At 34.8% G+C, this 15,997-nt stretch overlaps 1 protein-coding gene across 1 annotated transcript in view; it reads left to right on the forward strand.

The window, feature by feature from the left end:
• Nucleotides 1-15,997, forward strand: part of LOC6050974 (TGF-beta receptor type-1) — a 140,264-nt gene that overhangs the window by 62,219 nt on the left and 62,048 nt on the right. The gene's annotated exons all lie outside the window — the stretch shown is intronic.

Here is a 15,997-nt window from a genome sequence, read left to right on the forward strand (position 1 = left end):
GATAATTTCGACAATTGGAAAAATATTAATCAGAATTGTTTTTTCAAAGCAAACAAAATAATGAAAATTGCGACTGATTTAATGTTTTCAGATTTATTCCTAAAAATATTTCCATCAATTTTAATCACTTTTCCAATGATTTTATTACTATTTTAGCAACAAATGCAACATGATATTTTTTTCAGCACGAGTTGTACATTTATCCAATTAGGCTCTGCCGATTTGTATTCTTTACGAGTAGAGCGTGGAAAAAACTACAAAGCCAGTCATAAATCACAAGTAGGAACTCCGGTACTATTTTTGAATTATTACTTATAATTACGTACAATAACATATTTTAAGAAAAAATCAAGCTGTTTATCACAAATACTCAAATTTTTCATTAGTAATTTGTCTTTTTTGAATCACTCGTATCTTTGAAAAAAAAAAAAAACTAAAATTTGATTTTGTTTTGCAATGGTTGTATCAAATAATCAGGAATACCTCTTAGTTATCGATTGTGATATTGATTGTTTTATTCAAAGTCAAAATTTCACAATTACATTTTTCGTAAAAAAACTAAAGTTTCTGGTATGAAATAATCGATAATTTCTCATAGATTTTCAATGTTTCAACATTTTTTTTTTCAAATACTATTTTTTTTACAAGGCTGGATGTTTTCTTAAAAATAAACCAAAATTTTATGTATTTCTATTTTGTGAATGAAATGATCGAGAATTTTTCATAGATTTTTATGATCAAAGTATTTTTTTGACAATACCCAAAAATAAAAAAAAAACTACGCATTTAAAAAAACTCAAATTCAATGATTTTGTGAAACCAAAAACTTTTTTTAATAGATTTTGAAAGTAACATTATTATTTTTTTCAAAATACTCAAAATATCTTCGATACAAAAAATACCCTACTTCGATATTTTAAAGAAATTCCCGAAAATGTTATACCCATATTACAAAACATGAAATTTGAGTAATTTTTGTAAAACATGTAGTTTTGTGAAAATATTGGGTATTCACAAAAAAATGCTAAATCTATCAAAACCTATGACAATTTTTCGATCATTAGGTCCAAAATTGCAACAACATGAAATTTGAAGTTTTTTACGAAAATAAATAGTTTTGTGAAATTTTTAGTTTTTAATAAAACAATTTATATGCGTTTTTGAAAATCGTACCATGGCATTTGAACACTTTGGATCAGTTGATACGCACATTGCAAAAACATCAAATTGAGGTATTTTTAATAAATACAAAGTTTTGTTTAAAAAAATCGAGCAACTACATATTTTCGTAAAAAACCCTCAAATTTTATAAGTTTGCAATAAGGAACCAAATGATCGAAAACTTTTCTTAGATTTTGGCAGTTTCAGCTTTTTTTTTTGAGTAAATACCCAAAATTTGGACAAGACCACGAATTTCAAAAAAAAAAAACAAATCTTGAATTTCAAGTTTTTGTAATTTGGGTATCAAATTATCAGGAATTTAAAAAAAATGCATTTAAAAAAAAACGTTATTTTTAAATTGTTTTAATATTCTCAAAAAATACTTTGAACATTAAAAAACATGAGAAATTCTCGTTCATTTGATTAACTAACTTGAAAACATAAAATTTGAGTTTTTTTTTCGAAAATACGTAATTTTGTGAAATTTTTGAGTATTCTCATACTTTGAATATTATCAAAAAATACTTTGAATTTAAACATTTGTGAGAAATTCTCGATTTGATATTAAAAAAAAAAATACGTGGTTTTGTAATATTTTTGGGTTTAAAAAAAAAATGCTCAAACATTTGAAATCTATGAGAAATTGTCGATTATTTGGAAGCCCGAATTGCAAAAACAAGAAACAAAATTGCTTTTGCTATGAAAATCTATGAGGATGAATCTACTAGTACATGACAAAATCATAAAATTGAAGTTTTTTTTTGAAAATACGTATTTTTGTGATTTTTTACTTTTAAAATCTTTGAGAAAAAAATCAGTATTTTAGAAAAGTATATTTCTTTAAAATATTTTTTGATCGATATCCATAAGAAATTTACAATCATTAGAGTTTTTTTTTAAAAAAAATTTAGTTATCAAGGAAATTTTCTTGGTTTAAAATTTTTTTAACAGAAAAATTAGCTTATAATCTTTGTCATGTTTTGACAGAGTAATTATGAAAAAATCATGAATTTTTCAGTATAATTTTCTTTTATAACCTCTTTTAAAATATGTATGGATTTGCGTATACTCAGAGTACTTAAAATGCCGAAAAGTACTTTAAAAATCTTGTTAAATTATTTATGCTCTCGTCCTTTTATCTCCTTGTCTCATACAAACAGAATGTTGTTAAACAAATCTTTTTTACCAATCAGTAATTTTTCCACGTTACACCAACCGACTTTATGTCAAATGACCAACCCCCGGGTTAGAACTCCCAGCGGACTTGTCCGTCGCTAGATTATTGACCTTTCCGGCTGCGTTCCCGAATCATCAAATCCTGCCTGAAACCAAGAACGAAGCAAGTTGTCCCCTCCTTGAGGTCCTCGGAAGGGGAGTTCCGGGAGCAGGCGAAGTTTTGCCCGCTATCGTGATCTTCATTTTAATTTCAATTGAATTTTCGGTTCATTTTTCCTTTGTGATATTAATAGTTGGCTTCCTGTGTGTACGTACGGTTGTTCCTCCTTCTTCCACCTCTTCGAGCTATTGGTTGGGTCCAAAAGTTGCCAAGGTAGTCCTCTGCTCCCGGTGTTCTGTGTCCCGGGTTCGTTTATTTTATTATTTCGTTTGCTTTCGGTCTATTTTTTTGCGGCAATCCAACCTCCCTTCTGGTCTGTTTGGTCCTCTCTGGCTCTGGATTTCGGCTTGGCCAGATCCAATTCGGTGTACCATGAGTAGTTGAAATTTAATTTAATCATTTGTTCCGTCCATTCAAATTTTTCGTAAGGGGGCGGGGAGGACATTCTGGGGTTGGAGTTGGGTTTCATATTATAATATCCCCGACCGACTATTGCCCGGATGGTTTCGGCTGGCTGGCCAGCGGTACTGGAATCGAGATTATAGATATACAAATTGAGCCGTACTCGATTGCGAAACGATGTAAACTTCCAGCGCTGGAATGGGAAAATTATGGCACAAAATTTAATATTAATTTCCGCCAACAGCTCACTTCCATTTTAGGGTACTTCCCCAAAAAGCACGTTATTTTTAATCAACCCTTCGCAAAGTTCCTCCAACAGTCGTGGAAATTCTTCTTGAACTCGCACCCTCGCACCGACCGTCCGGGTTGCAATCCATCGCGGCTTATGGTTATTTGACTGCCAAAAATGCAAATGAAAATTCAAAATTATGACATCATTTTTGCTGCCATTCCACCTCATATGGTTTCGCGCGAATATCGTTTGTTCAATTTCTGTGTGAAGATGCCCTCGCCCCATTACCGGTTCTGGGAAGAACGGCTAAAGGTTTCTGTGTTTTTTTTTCGAGGTTATGTAAGGAAGTGTAGCCACAAACACACACTCATATTCAGTAATTGTATAGATACTCAATCCTTTTACGAGTGCTGGTTTTCAAGAGCAGCGCCACAGCGAATTTACCAGCAACAGAAGCGAACGCTCTGGAGCAGCATATGTTCGTTTAAACATTCATTTTTAGTACTGTGGTAGGGTGGTATGCACCAAATTAGTGTTTATTTTACTATCCTAAAAAAATATAATACTATTTTCCGTAAATATATTCAAAATCTCAAGGAATAACATTTTAGATATCATGCATAAATGGTCTACAATTTTTGAAACAATAAATCAGAAATCCCATTACATTTAATGCAGATTTCTCAATGTTAATTTTTTTTCACAAATCATGGTTTTGGAAAATTTTAAAAGCAAATCTGAGACCCATTTTAGACCACAAAATATAATTAAGTTAAATAAAATATCAAAACTACTTTTTTTTTACAATAAATCATTTTTTACGACATGAAAATCTTTTGCACTAGCAAACAAAATTTACCACGATCAATGCATACTTTTCAAAGATAAATGTTACATGTTCTTCACTGTCGATATTTGTAAATCAGTTCATTATATTTGTTTTTTTTTTTTGTAATTTGAAGTTTTGGGAAAAATATCCTAATAAATGTCATGTTTAGTCAAGTTGTGTTGCTTTTTAGTACAGTAAAACGTAAATTTATTGTACTACAAAATTCACCAAAACATGCACAAATATATCTATTTTGTCTTGAAAATTGATCGCAAGCATGAAGAAAAAAAAACTTTTAATTCCGAAGATTCCTAAATGATATTTTCAGAATTTGGTGTTTTTTCTAAGATTCTATTTAATTTGTTTTCGAAATTAACCCTTACATTTGATATGGTCGAAAAAAAGTTTTTGGGCATTTTGAATAGGAGGGATTTTTGTTGATGAAAATTTTCATAATATTTTTATTCGATAGATCGGAAAATTTGATTCTTTCAATTTTTTACATAGATATTCTGACGCATATTTGGTTAGCTATGGTCTCTTAAAAACTCAACGCAATTTTGTTGATGTTATCTTCAATATGTTTGAGGTAAATTTATAGAAAATTTTCTCATCTATTCAAGAGATGGTCAAGCCTGGTCATGGCAGGTAAATAAATCACATTGTCAGCAAAACGAAAAAAAAAAATCATTTCTGTTAAACAATTTTTGATCGCAAATCTAAATTTACATCTGAAAACAAAATCAAAATATTTTGTTCGTCTTTTTATTTACACGTTTTTCAAAAATCATGTTTTTTTTTTTTAAATTGGCAACACTGCCTAGTTAATTTTATCCACGAGTATGATATGCATGAACATTTTGCACAATTTGTGATTGCGGTTCAAGTTTTTTTTTTATTTTCAAATATAACATTCAAACTTGAAATTCTAACTACTTGGTGCAAATCTGGACATGAACTAGAAATCTACAGGAAAGTTCCACTAAAAACACATTTTTTGGTCTTTGAGACAAAATAATAAAATATATATTTTTACATTTGAACTTTTTTAACATCCAAATAGAGAAATTTTCTACGTTTTCTAAAATCGATTTTCCTTAGTATTTTTTTTAAATGTCCAAGAAACTGTCTGTCTCGAAAAAAAAAAAACAGTTTTACTTTTTATCTCTAACAGTTAAATTCTTAAAATAATTATTCTTTAATTTTCGTTTTTTAAGATATATTTTCAAGGGGTCTAAAAAAGTTAACATTTGCACAGGAGCAATTCTTTACGAAATCGGTCTTTTTTTAGAATTTTAATTTTTGTATTTTTTAATCCAACTGAAACTTTTTTGGTGCCTTCCGTATGCCCAAAGAAGCCATTTTGCATCATTAGTTTGTCCATATAATTGTCTATACAAATTGGGCAGCTGTTCATACAAAAACGATGTATGAAAATTCAAAAATCTGTAACTTTTGAAGGAATTTTTTGATCGATTTGGTGTCTTCGGCAAAGTTGTAGGTAATTTTTTTTGGTGATTTTTTATTTATATTTTTGTCATTAAAACATGATTTGCAAAAAAAAAACTATTTTTATTTTTTTCATTTTTTGATGTGTTTTAGAGGACATCAAATTCCAACTTTTCAGAAATTTCCAGGTAGTGCAAAAAATCTTTGACCGAGTTATAAATTTTTTAATCAGTATTGATCTAAAAAAATTGGTTGCAAAAATTTTTCAACTTCATTTTTTGTTGTAAAATCAAATTTGCATTCAAAAAGTACTCTAGTAAAATTTTGATAAAGTTCACCTTTTTCAAGTTAAAGCAATTTTTAGGTAACTTTTTTGAAAATAGTCGCAGTTTTTCATTTTTTAAAATTAGTGCACATGTTTGCCCTTTCTTGATTTTTTTTTGAAAAGCTTAGAAAATTCTCTATATTTTGCTTTTTTGAAGTTTGTTGATACGACCCTTAGTTGCTGAGATATTGCCATGCAAATGTTTAAAAACATGAAAATTAATGTTTTCCAAGTTTCACCCAAACAACCCACCATTTTCTAACGTCGATTTCTCAGCAACTAATGGTCCGATTTACAATGTTAAAATATGAAACATTCGTGAAATTTTCCGATCTCTTCGAAAAAAATATTTTCAATTTTTTTTAAGCCAAGACTAACATTTAAAAAGGGCGTAATATTGAATAATTGGCTCTTTTGAAATGTTAGTCTAGATTCAAAAATTTTGAAAATATTTTTTTCTAAAAGATCGAAAAATTTCACGAATGTTTCATATTTTAACATTGTAAATCAGACCATTAGTTGCTGAGAAATCGACGTTAGAAAATGGTGGGTTGTTTGGGTGAGACTTGGAAAACATCAATTTTTATATTTTTATATTTTAAAACATTTGCATGGCAATGTCTCTGCAACTGAGTGTCGTATAAAAAAATAGTGTTTTTTTGCTTATCATGTTTTGGTGACAAAAAGTTAAATGAAAAATCACCAAATTTGTTTCATCGTGTATAATTTTTTTTCAGTGTGGTCCATATCCATACCTTCAACTTTGGCGATCATAAAAATTCTTCAAAAGATACAGATTTTTGAATTTTAATACATAATTTTTGTATGGACAGCTACCAAATTTGTATGGAAAATTATATGGACAAACTAATAATGCAAATGGCTTCTTCGGGCAAACCGAAGGCACCAAAAAAGTTTCAGTCGGATTAAAAAATACAAAAAAAAATCGAATGACTGAAATCTGAGAGAACTGCTCACAGGGGTTTTTATTGTGGTACCTGGATTTATAAAATTTTGTTTCAAACTTCCTGGATTTATAAAATTTTGTTTCAAACTTTGTGGATCAGACTGCTTGTGGCTGATATACAGCCTCTTAGAGTTCATATTTGATGAAAAATGAGTTTTTCTCAGTGTGACCATATAAGCCTTCGTCTTTTTAATGACGACGTCTCGAAAACTATTGATTCGATTTGCAATGATAGAACATAAAACTTTTGAAAATAATGTTAAAATCAATTCTTACACTTGATATAGCTTTATTACTAAATACTCTCTTGAAATTATCAAATTCCGTGGAAAATGTGTAATTGTGATTTAAAATATGAATAAAAAACTTTTTCTTTTAATAAAATTGTTGAGTTTATACTGGAAACTGCATACCACCCTAGCCCCAGCTTCAAAACATTCTGCTTCAAAGTGCTAGCAAAACACCGCCATTCCACACCACCATATTTATAGGTAATTTTCCAAACCGCCAAGAAAACATCCTTGCCCAAACTGCCGGGGAGAATAAAAAAAAACGAAAATCCCATCCTCTCCCAAGTCCTCCCGGACCGGAAATTGAACTACCGAGAGAGAGAGAGCTTGTTCGGCTCGATCTCAGCTGTGTTTACATCGTCGTGCCATTTCGGTTATTGTACGCCGATGCTTCTTGAAACCCGCACCGCCGTGATGATGACATAAGAAACGTCGTCGTCGCGGCTAATATTGGCAATGTCGAAAAAAACAGCAATAAAAATGTGAGCTTTCTCGGGAATCACATGTGCGGCGCGGTCTCAATTTGCCTCCAATAACATAAAAAGCGGAGAAGTGCGGGTTCGCTCGCATTGACAACCAGCCAGTCATAACAAGACCAGAAGGGAGGGGGAGATTGCTTTCCCACAACACACTAGCTATTGTAAATATGACACCGGCAGCAACGGTATCGGGAATCGAATTGCGTACGGCTATTAACCATTTATCGGAATTGGATCCTTGAGAACAGAGCAGGTCGTATGTTGTCTGGTCCAAATCTGTCAGGTTCGTCGCTTGGAGCTGGGGAAGTCACTTCTTGTCTTGTGGAAGCCCGTCACTGCGTGACGCTAATTGAGGGGTTGATCTGTGTGTTTGTTTTGTTCGGGTAATTAACTTTGCAATTGTCACCTACGTTGATGTTCTTGACCTTCTAAAGATGGGGGACCTGGAAATGCAAGAATCGTTGGAGGCGTCGGGATATCTCGGTTTGAAAATCTTTGGTTTAGTTTTAAATCAAATTTGAAATTCAACGCTGGGTAGATTCTTTAATTCTAGACTCATGGTTCCATAAACAGGATAATCATTACGAGTGAAGATCAGGAAGTGTATCTTAGATTATTTTGTAGACTTGAGGTTCAATGAATGATTAAGTTCATTTTTTCGGTCGAGGTACCAATCAATTTAAGTTACGTTTACTCAAAAATCTCCCTAAATCTCGTCGTACTACCCATCTCACTGAACTCTGCTCCCGCTCCGGTTTCAAGGTGTCTCCACCGGCGGGACTATCTCGGTCCGTTCACCTGGAACTGGTGCCGCAACCAGAGCCACTCCGGCGCGTCTCCCCTCTTCGCCTCGAGCGATCACTACTGCTGTTACGGGCCCGATCTGTGCAATCGCTTCCTTCAGCCCCAGCTACCGCTGGAAGGTTCGAGCAAGATTTTTTTTAGTTTTTTTGTGTTTATTTTTTCTTCTTTTTTGTTGTCTAATATCTGTTTTTGAATTGCCGAATATTAACGATTTTTGAGTTTTTTTTGTAATTGTAATTTCATACAGTTTAAGTTACTTATGTTACGCACTCTCGCCGAGTCCACCACCACCAGAACCAAGTGATGCGCGTTTTTTGACTAATGTTTTTCTCTCTTTTTATTTACTTTCAATCAGAACCTATTAACCGAATGTTTTTTTGATTTGATTTCTTACTTGCTTTATACCCCTTCTAACTCCATTCAGCCTCTTGTGTAGACAGAGTTGACGTTCAAAGCTGCTCCCCGTTTTAGAATGATCCCCTTGGTTCTCTCCGCTGTCCGAGGTATCGTCAAGTCTCCGGAAATCTGTCCACCCCCTAAAGTGTCTACTGAAGTTGAAGTATTGGAATCTCTGAAGTGTAAAATTTGTTATACCTGATCAGATGCAATGTAAGAACTACTTGGTATAGTAATCCAGTAACCTCTTAACAAAAAAATGAAACTCGGTTATACGGACTTTGCGTCTTCATGACTTATTATAGTGCGATAAAGATTCGGATAAACTAGATATGACATATTCCTGGAACAGGAACTCAAGACATATCTACATATCATTTGTGATTAAGATTCACGAAGGATCAATAATCAACTTTTTCAACTAAATTTAAATTTATTTAGATCCAAAGTTCATCTGGATGTAAGATTCATCTAGATACATGATGTATTTAGTTCCAAGATTCAACTAAATTCAAGATTTATCTAGATCCAATATTCAACTTGACCTAAGATTAATCTATACCCAAGATACATCTAGATCCTTGATTCATTCAGATCCAAGATTTATCTTGACCCTAGATTCTTCTTGATCTTAGATTCATCTAGATAAAAGACTAATTTTGATCCTAGATTCATCTAGATCCAGGATGCATCTAGATCCCAAAATCACCAAGATCCAAGATTTATCTTGATTTAAGATTCATTTAGATCCAAGAAAATCAATATGGGTAATTCTCTACCAACTCACACGAAATCGGGAAAAGTTGCCCCGACCCCTCTTCGATTTGCGTGAAATTTTGTCCTAAGGGGTAACTTTTGTCCCTGATCATGAATCCGAGGTCCGTTTTTTGATATCTCGTGACGGAGGGGCGGTACGACCCCTTCCATTTTTTAACATGTGAAAAAAGAGGTGTTTTTCAATAATTTGCAGCCTGAAACGGTGATGAGATAGAAATTTGGTGTCAAAGGGACTTTAGTGTAAAATTAGACGCCCGATTTGATGGCGTACTCAGAATTCCGAATAAACGTATTTTTCATCGAAAAAAACACTGAAAAAGTTTAAAAAATTCTCCCATTTTCCGTTACTCGACTTTAAAAAATTTTGGAACATGTCATTTTATGGGAAATTTGATGTACTTTTTGAATCTACATTGTCCCAGAAGGGTCATTTTTTCATTTAGAACAAAATTTTTCATTTTAAAATTTCGTGTTTTTTCTAACTTTGCAGGGTTATTTTTTAGAGTGTAACAATGTTCTACAAAGTTGTAGAGCAGACAATTACAAAAATTTTGATATATAGACATAAGGGGTTTGCTTATGAACATCACGAGTTATCGCGATTTTACGAAAAAAAGTTTTGAAAAAGTTGGTCGTCATCGATCATGGCCATTCATGGTCACCCGCGACAGACACGGACGACGAAACAAAGAGAAACGCAAAAAGTAACTTTTTCAAAACTTTGTTTCGTAAAATCGCGATAACTCGTGATGTTTATAAGCAAACCCCTTATGCCTTTATATCAAAATTTTTGTAATTGTCTGCTCTACAACTTTGTAGAACATTGTTACACTCTAAAAAATAACCCTGCAAAGTTAGAAAAAACACGAAATTTTAAAATGAAAAATTTTGTTCTAAATGAAAAAATGACCCTTCTGGGACAATGTAGATTCAAAAAGTACATCAAATTTCCCATAAAATGACATGTTCCAAAATTTTTTAAAGTCGAGTAACGGAAAATGGGAGAATTTTTAAAACTTTGTTAGTGTTTTTTTCGATGAAAAATACGTTTATTCGGAATTCTGAGTACGCCATCAAATCGGGCGTCTAATTTTACATAAAAGTCCCTTTGACACCAAATTTCTATCTCATCACCGTTTCAGGCTGCAAATTGTTGAAAAACACCTCTTTTTCGCATGTTAAAAATGGAAGGTGTACCGCCCTCCGTCACGAGATATCAAAAACGGACCTCGGTTTCGTGATCAGGGACAAAAGTTACCCCTTAGGACAAAGTTTCACGCAAATCGAAGAGGGGTCGGGGCAACTTTTCCCGATTTCGTGTGAGTTGGTAGAGAATTACCCATATCCAAGATGTATCTAGATCCTAGATTAATTTAGATCCAAGATTTATCTTGATTCAAGATGCATCTTGATCATAGGTTGATCTAGATCCACGATTCATGTAGATCCAGGATGCATCAAAATCCAAGATTCATCTAGATCCAATACTATCTTGATCCTAGATTCAGCTAATCCAATGAATCATCTTGATCCTAGATTCCGATAGATTCAAGTTTCATTTCGGACCTAGATTCATTTATATCCAAGATTCATCTTGATCATAGTATGATCTAGATTCAAGATTCATCTATATCCAGGATGCATCTATATCCAGGATGCATCTAGGTCCAAGATTCATCTAGATCCAATATGCATCTAGATCCAATATGCATCTAGATCCAAGATTCATCTAGATCGAAGACTTGTCTTGATCCAAGATTAATTTAGATCCAAGATTTATCTACATCCAAGATGCTTCGAGTATCAAATGTAAATGTCATCAGGTGTGACATTGGGTCTGGGGGTGAGATTGGGTCATACAAATTTCAGCATTTTTATATGACCTGACCTGATGACGGTACTAAGTAAAAGTATTAAGAACGCCTAACTAATGGGATCGACTGCAATACGGATATGTGAACTCTACATTTAAAGACTCGATAGAAGGCGATATTGATCCTTAACACTGGATATGCCAATCTAAAACCTTACAACATGTGCTGGAGTACTATACCAAGTATGATCTACCCTTTCATACCTGTAAAATCAACCAAATTCAGAACCATACTCATGTAATCCCTTTATCCCTTTTCTCTCTTTCTCTGTACCCCCACTCCGAATCTAATCATCCATCATCACTCATAACAATTTGACCATAATCCGCGAAAATCTCTGCAAACGTGTGCGCGTGTGTGTACGCACACACAGCTGCCAGCCCAAGAAGTACGAGCTGGCCGACCGGCTTCCGTTGAGTTGTCTGACCTCGAAGGAGAAGCGCAACTCGTTCACCATCGAGTGCTGTGGCACCGACTTCTGCAACCATAACAAGCTGTTACAGCTTCCGAAACCAGGTACAGCTTCCTTCCTTCGTTTAGTGCATTATTTTGACACGAAAGACGCACTCTCTCTCTATTTAATTTTTCTTAGAGCTACATTTTATGATTTTGTTGCAAGCTAAGGTATTAGCTTCGAATGCAAATCTTAACTTTGTTAGTAATTCGCAAATTTTAATTTCGTTACGTAATTAGATCGCTGTATAGACATATTAAACTTGTTAACCAATTGGCGCATTATGTACTCTCTCTATCACTCCTTATCAGTTTCGAATATCTCTTGTTATGGTATACAGGAATGCTGACCACCATCCACTATCTCTTTGCTATCCTAACTGGTTTGAGTTACCATTCGCCGTTGCATTCCCAGTTATTACTAATTGCTGTAGATTTGAGTCACCGCAAGTCGTTTAATCCATCGTGTAATATAATTTGCAACTCCGTATAATTTCCGCTGTTGTACATAACCTCTTACCTCTTTTTTGGGTTTTTCGTAGGATCTTTATACTTTGTAGCTAGTTCGGTGCTTGGCTCAGTAGGTTTTGGCTCAACTCTGTAAATAACTGCATCTTGATAAATCAACACAATATCACAGCTTCCCCCCAGATAATATCACAACAAGTTCCGTTTCAGCAAAAACAGGTAATCACAATACTCCAAACTTTACAGCGTCATTCCCATTAAAATCCCGCCCATTCGGCTGCATTTTATGCCCTCAACTCATCAATTCAAATTCGTAAACCTGGTGCGAGATCCCGAGCGAGATCCACGTCAAATGGTTCATCGCCAATAAAATCCGTCCCTTTCGAAGATTTTCGTGGTCCATCGAGACGTTGGATTTCTTTTTTTTTGTGGTTGTGTGCGTCCAAAACAAAGCCATGCCTCAAAAAGCTGATTTCCCACCAAAATTCATAGGATCCCCTTCCCCAATCGCGGTCGCCGTTTCCGTGCCGGTTCTTCGCACGAAAGGACTCGGATGCTTCCTTCCTTTGTGCGATGAGGACGAGTACGGTCGTCTTCTTCTGCGGCTATCCCTTGGTTTGTCAATTTCATCAGAATCAACGTAGAATTAAGAATCCTTAAGATCAAAAATCTACAAAAGTTAAAAATTTCTCAGGATAACAATCCCAAACTCACGATTCATGATTAAACTTGATTCATTAATATTTAAGATCCATAAATATTTGAAAAAAAAAACATGATTCATCAAGATAAATCTTGATGAGTCTGGAATCTAAATGAATCTTGAATCTAGATGAATCTTGAGACTAGATGGATCTTGAATCTAGATAAATCTGGAATCCAGATGAATCTTGAATCTAGATGAATCTTGAATCAAGATGAATCTTGAATCTATATGAATCTGGAATCTAGATGAATCTTGAATTTAGATGAATCTTGAACCTAGATGAATCTTGAATCTAGATGAATCTTGAATCTAGATGAATCTTGAATCTAGATAAATCTGGAATCCAGATGAATCTTGAATCTAGATGAATCTTGAATTTAGATGAATCTTGAATCTAGATGAATCTGGAATCTAGATGAATCTTGAATCTAGATGAATCTTGAATCTAGATGAATCTTGAATCTAGATGAATCTTGAATCTAGATGAATCTTGAATCTAGATAAATCTGGAATCCAGATGAATCTTGAATCTAGATAAATCTTGAATCCAGATTAATCTTGAATCTAGATGGATTTTGTATCTAGATAAATCTTGATGAGTCTTCAATCTTGATGAATCTTGTAGCTTGATGAATCTTGAATCTTGATGAATTTTGAATTTAGATGAATCTTGAATCTAGATGAATCTTGAATCTAGATGAATCTTGAATCTAGATGAATCTTGAATCTAGATGAATCTTGAATATAGATGAATCTTGAATATAGATGAACCTTGAATCTAGATGGATCTTGAATCTAGATAAATCTGGAATCCAGATGAATCTTGAATCTTGATGAATCATGAAGCTTCATGAATCTTGAAGCTTGATGAATCTTGAATCTACATGAATCTGGAATCTAGATGAATCTAGAATCTAGATGAATCTGGAATCTAGATGAATCTGGAATCTAGATGAATCTGGAATCTAGATGAATCTTGAATCATGGCGAATCTTGGAACTTTTAGTCTTAGTATATCTATCTAAAAACTCGAAGAATCCCACCAAACATGGACCCCCCAACTCAAGGGTTTCGTCACGTCTTTCCGACTATCCCACTGTATAGTTTAGTTTAGCTCTTCAAGAGAGAAGAAGGATCGCGCGCCTGGTGTAGGGTTTCGTCTCGTTTAGTCGAAATGACGCGCTCTACTCTTCGCTCTGTGTTGCTGGTAGCTGCTGTAAAAACTTAGATAAAATATTAAAATAGCACTAAAATGTTTACGCGAAACCGTGCGCTTCTCAACGAAATGAGCGCGGACGAAAAAAAAATTGGAAGGAAAAAGGAAGCGAGAGCACTATCCGATTTTCCGACATTTTCCACTGCCACGGTGAAAAGTTTTTCCCACCCCCGTCGAAGTTCAAAGTGAAGCCTGCACGACGATGCCGGCGGTAATGTTGAAAAGGGAAATTGTTGTTTTTCGGAATGGGATTCTGGCGCGGCTTCGTGCAATGTGGTTGAGGGGGTTTCCAAGATGAAGCTTGTTTGCTTCCCTTTTTTTGTGGGTAAATTGATATTGGGCTTTTTGAGTAACAAGAATGTTTAAGTCAATTTTCCTGTTAGATTCTGAATAACAAATCGATTTTGAACTCTGAACTGCAAAGTAATTCCTGAATGCCCCAACTTATTTTTATCCCGCAAAATCCCAGGAAGCAAAGCTTCCCACTAGCAATACTCTCTCGCATTACATCATCGAAATTGGCTCCACCGAACAAAGTGTACAACGACATTTCCACCTGCAAAAATTTCCCACTTCCACGAAGGAACAAACAAGCGGTAGTAGGTATCACACAAAAACCAGTGCCAACCAGACTCCTCTGAGGTGGGGTGGGGGAACACTCTCAAAATTCCATTAAACCTGGCAGATCGGGAGGCAGAAGTGGTTTACATAACTTGTGGCATATCACCTTGTCAAGAAGGCCATTATTGTCGGGGTCGCGCGCCGGTGTGTAGGTTGGTGGTGGGTTCAGAGTGTACCTGTGGCGCTGCTTGCCGCACATAAAGGGCTATGACAGGTCGTCGCATCCCGACGAAAACGGTAATGGTTTCGGTTGCCGGATCGAAAGATATCCTCCGGGTCAGGCATAAAAGGGTGACACAAAAACAGATCGTATTCTGAACTACGACGTGGAGGTGGTAAGGCATAATTTAATGTCTCCATACAATGTCCTCCAATTTTGAGTCCACAGAATATGAGGTCGCCAAGTGGCACACGACGGAGGTAATTTGACACCTCTTTGTTGATTTAATTAACTCCGGGAAATCGCTTTGAGAGGGAGATATTAGGTAGTGGGTTTTGAAAATGAATAAAAAAAAGAAAAAAAAGATGGACTTGAATTCGTATTAAATGAATCTTGAATCTATCTCTATTAGGATGTAACAAAAATGACTTTTTGGCGGGCATTCAAGGGTTTGTTCCGGTGGGCATACTAAGCCCAAATCCAAAATATGAGCTTGATTGGACGTAACAGGAGCTGGCGCTCCGCCCTTCAATTTCAAATGGGATTTAACCCGTAAAAAAAGATTTTTTCAAAAATGTCACTTTTTGAGGCATTTTGGCCACTGAAGCGTTTATTTCCAACATCATTGGCGTGTAGGCCAGATCTTTGCGCATCTTTGAGTATATATAACATTGAAATTTGGAGCACCCTGGAGCTCGGTACAGACCTTCAAAGTTTGGCATTTTTTCGAAAAATCGGTCCCGGCAAAAAAGATAAGCGTCGCGCCTCGCGACGCCCTAGACGCCATTTGATTTTGCCGGGGCCGATTTTTCGAAAAAATGCCAAACTTTGAAGGTCGTTACCGAGCTCCAGGGTGCTCCAAATTTCAATGTTATATATACCAAAAGATGCGCAAGGATCCGGCCTACACGCCAATGATGTTGGAAATAAACGCTTCAGTGGCCAAAATGCCTCAAAAAGTGACATTTTTGAAAAAATCTTTTTTTACGGGTTAAATCCCATTTAAAATTGAAGGGCGGAGCGCCAGCTCCTGTTACGTCCAATCAAGCTCA

This window comes from Culex quinquefasciatus, chromosome 2 (genome assembly GCF_015732765.1).
Source record: "Culex quinquefasciatus strain JHB chromosome 2, VPISU_Cqui_1.0_pri_paternal, whole genome shotgun sequence".
NCBI classification, from domain to species: domain Eukaryota; kingdom Metazoa; phylum Arthropoda; class Insecta; order Diptera; family Culicidae; genus Culex; species Culex quinquefasciatus.